Below are 6825 nucleotides of genomic sequence, written 5' to 3' on the forward strand. Positions count from 1 at the left end.
TTTGACTTGTCCAAACAATAATCCAACAATAACACCAGAAACCGAGTGTGTTTCGTTGAAATAAATGAGCGCTCTTAAAAAGTCTGTAAAAAGGATAACAATCATTTAATTTATTGTTACATCACTAATTAGGTCTGGATTAATTCCTGGCTTGCATTTCTTTATTGTCATTTCCCTTGTTAAATGCCACCATTGTTATCTCATTATTCATGCCGGGATTAACAATCCCTGGCTTCCATTTGTCCATCCACCCCACCAATTTAGCGCTAATTAAGTACTGGCTTCCCTTGTTATCTTATCACTGATTGTTTATCACTGTACGTCTTTAGCTTTCTGTTTCCTAGTTTCTAGTCTCTTCATTCACTCGATGGAGGATAAGAATATATACTCCGTTGCATCGTGTTGTACAAAAACAGAAGTTTACGCCCATAACTTCTCTTAAATACCTTTAGGTATTTTATGAGTCCTGTTTTATGAGCTCTGTTTTTCACTGGGCTAAGCTACACATTTGCCTACTCCCCATGTTACCCGTGAAGATCCGGGTTAGATTGGTCTTCAGCAGCACATGCTTGTCGTAAAAGGTGACTAACGGAATCGGGTGGTCAGGCTCGCTGACTTGGTTGGTTGACAATGTCATCGTAACCCAACTCCGTGGCGTTTTTTGCTCATAATGTTGATCACTGTATTGTCTGGTCCATACTCGAATATTTACAGATCGCCGCCATATAGCTGTAATATTGCCTAGTGCGGTGTTAAACAACAGACCAACCAAACCAACTCTCCGTCGTGCTGTATTGTATCCGTGGTGGAATTTATACACCATGTGCCTTTCATCTTGTCGTGTAATGTGTGCATATTTCACACATATATATATCTACTCTTATGTGGAAAAGGTATTGTTCTGAATGTATGTGCCATAATCTCTCATACTTCTACAAGAATGGCTTGTATTCATACGTATATGTCTGTCTGTCCCCGAACTCCCAACTATCGACTTGAGACAGTGCCACAATTCATCGACCGACGTGGTAGGTGTGTTTAACCAAAACGTAATAAAATTATTGCTTGGGGAATAAAGCACTATATGATAAACACCTGTATATTGAAAATACGTTAGTTTAGATGGGGAGCTGAGAAGTTGGACGGAAGAAGGTGGGAAGTTGATTGCGTATAAGTTCAACTAAGTAAGTGGTGTAAAGTATATTGTGACTTATTATGCAGAACAGTTAAACTGTTGCTGATAAGCTAATAAGGAGTCTACTAAATAGATGAATTGGGGTTAAATGTTAAAAAGTAGGGCTGGGGAGCCAGGGTACGGTGTTTATGTTTTGGTTGTAAAACGTGTGGTGCGTGGCCTTGACATTGTGAGTTAGTCTGGATAATCGAGTTTACACTGTAATGTGTGGCTGGATAGGGATGTTTTAAAGGGTTTATTCTGTATATATTCTGATATTTTATTTTCAGACCCAGTCTGGTAGTTATTGAGTCATTTGGTTTCTTCTAGTAACTAATAGGTAGTAGGTACTAGTCTTTGCACCTGTGGCTTTTTTAATATATTGTAAGGAGTTTAGTTGGGGATAGAGAAGGACGGGAGCGACTCACTCCAGTGTGTACAAGATAACTGTTTTGTAGATGTGTAGGAGGGTTTATTTGTCTGCATCCCAGTGAATGCCACCTATTGCTCTCATTCGATTTGAATCGTTTTGACATGAGTTGACCAGGTTATAAACAAGATGATACAGGTAGATAGTTCCATATATTGAACGAGTTTCAAGTCCTCCTCTGGAAACGAAAATGTTACGAAAGATTAACTGGATACACTAATCAGCTTTTCAAAACCTATGCGACCACGTCCAGCTGTAGCCTTTTACTTTACTTTTATTCTCAATAGGTGAGGTGAGGTGAAATTGGGTTTATCGTCGTGCTTGAGAATATTTCGCTCATATGACGACGTGCATGCGTGTGTATGTGTATGTGCGGCTGCTTGTACTAGCCCAGACGTAAGCTGGTTTTATAGTGCTAGCCCACTGAGATACCATGCTGCAGTGAAGCATGAATACCCAACTCAGACACAGTATACTGACTCCGAGCCGACCAGTCCTTGTTGTACCCATTAATGCCGAGCGCCAGGCAGGGACCAACAAGTACCATATTTTAACGTCTTTTGGTATGACGCGGTCGAGGTATTCTCAATAGACCACCAATGGTGGTATAAGAGTACATATCACACACATCAATTATTACATACAGTCAAAATGGCGGCGGAGGGTAATAATATATTGTAGAAAACCAGTTGTTGGTATAACATGTCTATAATCTAACTTCTGTCAGAAGAAAACATGGCGGAAAAGATCGGTTTTGATAGATATTTTGATGGCAGAACAGGTTTGAAATTGGCGGACCAAAATGTCTCTTACATTATAATAAAGGCGTTGTATATCCATATAACTTTCCCCGTTGCTAAGCACACCAACTTCTAAATGCCATCCAAAGACGTTCACTATATATGGCTAGACCAGCGTTTAACTGCGTACTATTTTCAGCTTTGATTAGACGAACGTTTGACTGCATCCTTTTATTTGCTTAGATTACACCATTGACTGTGGAATGGTTCTGTTACTACATTGAGGTACCAAAGTGCTTTACTGTCACGTGCGTATCCTCTATCTTTGGGTAGGAGCGAATTGGGTTCATGTAGGTGAAGTTCTTCAGTTAATAAATTTCATCGTCTTTATTAATTCAAAGAAAGTACAGCTGTATTTTGATCACCCTGTAATACAATAAAGTGACATAAACATAAACGGTTAAGTTCCCATGCCTCATTTCTAATTCCTCCACCTATAACCAAACAGCAAGAACTGATAATTATTTTTGAATTGTGTACATACGGCTCATTTATAGTGTCACATACTTCAAAACTCTCTGAATGTGATGTATATGTAATAAACTGAGCTGCAAAAGAAACGGTAGCTCCAATTTGTTTGAAATGTAAGTGTAACTCACCATTCCATTAAGTTGGAATTGAACTGATGGCGTACAATATGGCGTCACAAAACCATCAACAATGAACCTAAAACATGAATATTGCTCTTAGGCGACATATATTTCAATTCACACACTCAGTCAGTGATTTTATTTTAGGATGCTGGTTTGGATGTGGTTGATTGTCTTAGTGGTGGCCACTCGTGATGGAAATCACCATGAAAAGATACTCGTCACAATGCCTTATTTGTCATAGGTCAGTCCCTTTCATCTGGCACTCCCGACACATTTGTCACACAACATCATAATTCAAAGAAAACCATAGAAAAGAACCAGTCAGACTACAAAATTCGGAAACTTTTGGAAGCAGTACACATCAAGAACATAGGATCCACCCTCAACAGAGATGAAGGATAGTACATTCCCAATGCCTACCATCACTTGATAAAGTAATCAATAATATTTCTTGTGTACATTATCTGTTTCAATTCAACTATGTAGATCAAACCCATCTTTTGTGTATACATCCACCTGGCCTCCTATAAATTCTAATTCAGTCCTTGTATATCACCCTTCTGGCTTCCAATCAACTTACTCAATCTCTTCTACAAGCGTTGTACATCAACCTTATTTAATGTATAAACAACTCATTCCCTATCTACTCTAATAACAACTCATGTTTATATTCTCTCAATTTGTTACTCATGTATCACTTGCTTGACAACGACATTAGAATCTATGTCGAAACGTCGCCTCCACAGAATAAAAGAAGTTGTATATCCAATATAATTGTCGTTATTCTTCATCAACTCAACATCTAAAATGCCCATCAAAGAAACAATTCAATTGGTTGGTGTGATTAAGTTGGTTAAGACAATTCGAATCCAGTTATGTCAAATAATATGTAATTCCTTAAGTCACATCACAAAATGAACGTTTCCGTTATTTCACGATATGACTATTGCATACGTGCAAATTGCATGTCAAAGGAAAGTCTACATCTCTATTAGATATTTTCTAAAGGTCAAGTCATACACCGCCATTCGTGGGCAAGAACATTACTGAAAACCATTTAATACTATCCAGAAATTACGATGGCGACTGAGCTCCCGTTTGCAGTCGATCATGCACAGACAGCAATGAATTGTGGGTAATATCGCTTTCTCGCTCTATCGCTTTCTCGCTTTCTCGCTCTATCGCTTTCTCGCTTTCTCGCTTTATCGCTTCTATCGCTTTCTCGCTTTATCGCTTTCTCGCTTTCTCGCTCTATCGCTTTCTCGCTCTATCGCTTTCTCGCTTTATCGCGTAATGATATCGCTTTCTCGTCTCGTGCTATCGCTTTCTCGTCTCGTGTTATCGCTTTCTCGTCTCGCGCTATCGCTTTCTCGTCTCGCGCTATCGCTTTCTCGTCTCGTGCTATCGCTTTCTCGTCTCGTGCTATCGCTTTCTCGTCTCGTGTTATCGCTTTCTCGTCTCGTGATATCGCTTTCTCGCTTTCTCGCCTCCGAATTTTAAGGCGAGAAAGCGATGGCCCTAATCAGCCACCATAGTCCGGGGACCTTGCTACCAGTTCTTGGTACTCTACGAGTCATATATGGTTAGGGGAGAGAGACTCTGAGATTCCTGGAATCCACCTCACGGTCTTACAAATATGGTATTGGGGGTACGAAATAGAGGTGGGGGAGAGTAATAGATAGTCAGGTTATGGGTTATTGACCAATAGAAAAAATGGAAATGGGTGTTGGCTGTGACGTAGGAACCCAGTTTTAAGCTGGAGCAAAGCTCAGAGACGGGAGTGTGGTGCGGGCCTACTCTTGATGTTGGTCACTAGGAATCGTCTCATAAATTATCTTGAAGCACCAGCATTTGGCTTAAGACTGAAGCTTTGCGGCTGAGGTCTTATCGAGTGACCATAGAGTAGGTTGACCAGCAAGACAGTGTTAATAAAAACTATTGAATGAAGATCATCGTCTTGTGTTTGCTGGAGGAACTACGGTAAAGTTCCAAGGGCCCCCGGGTACTCACACTGTACCTCTCGCTCATCCCTTATCGTCAGGACCGAAGTACGGGGGTATACCATAGTTCAGGTAACGACACGCCATCTCAGATGTGGGATACCGACAGGTAAATACCATCTACCTGCCAGGTAAAGGTGCTAGTCGGAACGCCTTGGAAAACTACACTACAACATTGTTTCCTAATCTGAAGCAATAATGAATGGAAGGTATTATGTCGCATATTGCCCCCAACTATTTGTTGCAGAAAGGTACAATATCATTTGATCTTTCATCTCCTGTACTGGAGAAACTGCAAAAATAACTTTGTCAAGCTTATGTTAAGAAGGTCACCGATAACCAATATATTTTAATTGCCACAGTTCTTTTCTTCCTTGTATGTAGAAAGACGGGAAAATGGCCATGCACCTGCCATGCAAATTCTCCTGGGCGATGGAATTGCTGGCCAAAGTAGAGAGTGACCAGTACGTCTGAATTATGTATTATTCAAAAGAGTGAGTGAGTTTAGTTCTATGCCGCTTTTAGCAATATTCCAGCAATATCGCGGTGGTTCTTCAAAAGAACGAAGCGCATCAGGTTTGGGTTGGTGTGAAGGCACTGCAGGGTGAATACCTTGGGTTAAGGTGTTCGTAAATCAACGTATCGTGTTTTCACCATTTACGTCAGGGTCTGAAAAAGGGTCTTGTGGCATTGTCATATTAAACGTCAGGGGCAGAGGAAAAGGACCTTTCCCGCGTTATTGGACTGCCTGGTCCCATGTCCTGAAGTTGTTGTTGCTCAACATTTTGCCCCACGTAGATACACCCTTGGCAGTAGCAACATTAGGTCGGACTGATGTTTGCCGTACCCTGCTGTTGGTACCGGAGTATAGTGTTGGTGCTCTCGGGCACATTCCTCACCCTTACAAAATCGATTAGGCTTGTCCTTCATGTTTCCAATCACCCGAGGCCGATGTTCCTGTTTGACTGGGCTCAGTATTATGGCATGACTCTGTATTTGAACAGTAAGGAGCAAATGATCTATTAATAGATCCCAATTCGACTAGGGGAGACAACTGGGAAGTTTGGCTTGATATCACAAACTTTGATGTTATCCAAAATTAAGTACCTCAGAACATACTTCCAACTAAAATCAGACTTTTGCTGTCAGCTGACACAGGCAATCTTTCAGTATGTATTTATTGATTTGATTCATTCCGAAGTGAAGATATTTTAGCTCATTAAGGTCAGTATTTCGCTTTTCAAATTCCAGGTTCAAAGTCAGTTTCAGAAAAGGCCTCAAGAAAATACCCTTATACCTTAAGGTTGCAAGGAAGGCAGCTTCAACTGTTTCAACCGCCGATGTGGTCTATTTTCTCCGAATTCGTTCTAATCGCAAATGGCAAAAGAAGAAGTTAAGACAAGCAACGAAATATAATGTACGAGTAATTATCTGCCCAAATGTGTACATTGTAAGTAAACGATTATTTACCATTGAATACATACCTCGTACATAACTGTCAGTCACGTGGGAGCTTGTTAAAATAATTCTACATTCGGAAATACCCTGACAGCCAAAATGGTCTGAACAAGATATACAAGCTATTGATAGCATCAGCAAGGGTACCGGACAAATGCCCTTGGTACAAAAACCGTCGACTAAAAGCCCCTCTGGACCAAAACCCCTTGCTAATTTGAGCACCCCTGTCAAAAGCCCCTCGGTTCGTTTATTTCGTTGCTCTTATATATTTTATAAAGTATTTTAAGTATATTATACCTATGTAAAGGAAATGGAGAAAATGTGAAAAACATTTGACTAAAACTTGATCATGGAGTTAATAGTATACGCA

The sequence above is a fragment of the Haliotis rubra genome, unplaced genomic scaffold (genome assembly GCF_003918875.1).
Source record: "Haliotis rubra isolate DU_JTF1 unplaced genomic scaffold, ASM391887v1 Scf56, whole genome shotgun sequence".
Classification (NCBI taxonomy): Eukaryota; Metazoa; Mollusca; class Gastropoda; order Lepetellida; family Haliotidae; genus Haliotis; species Haliotis rubra.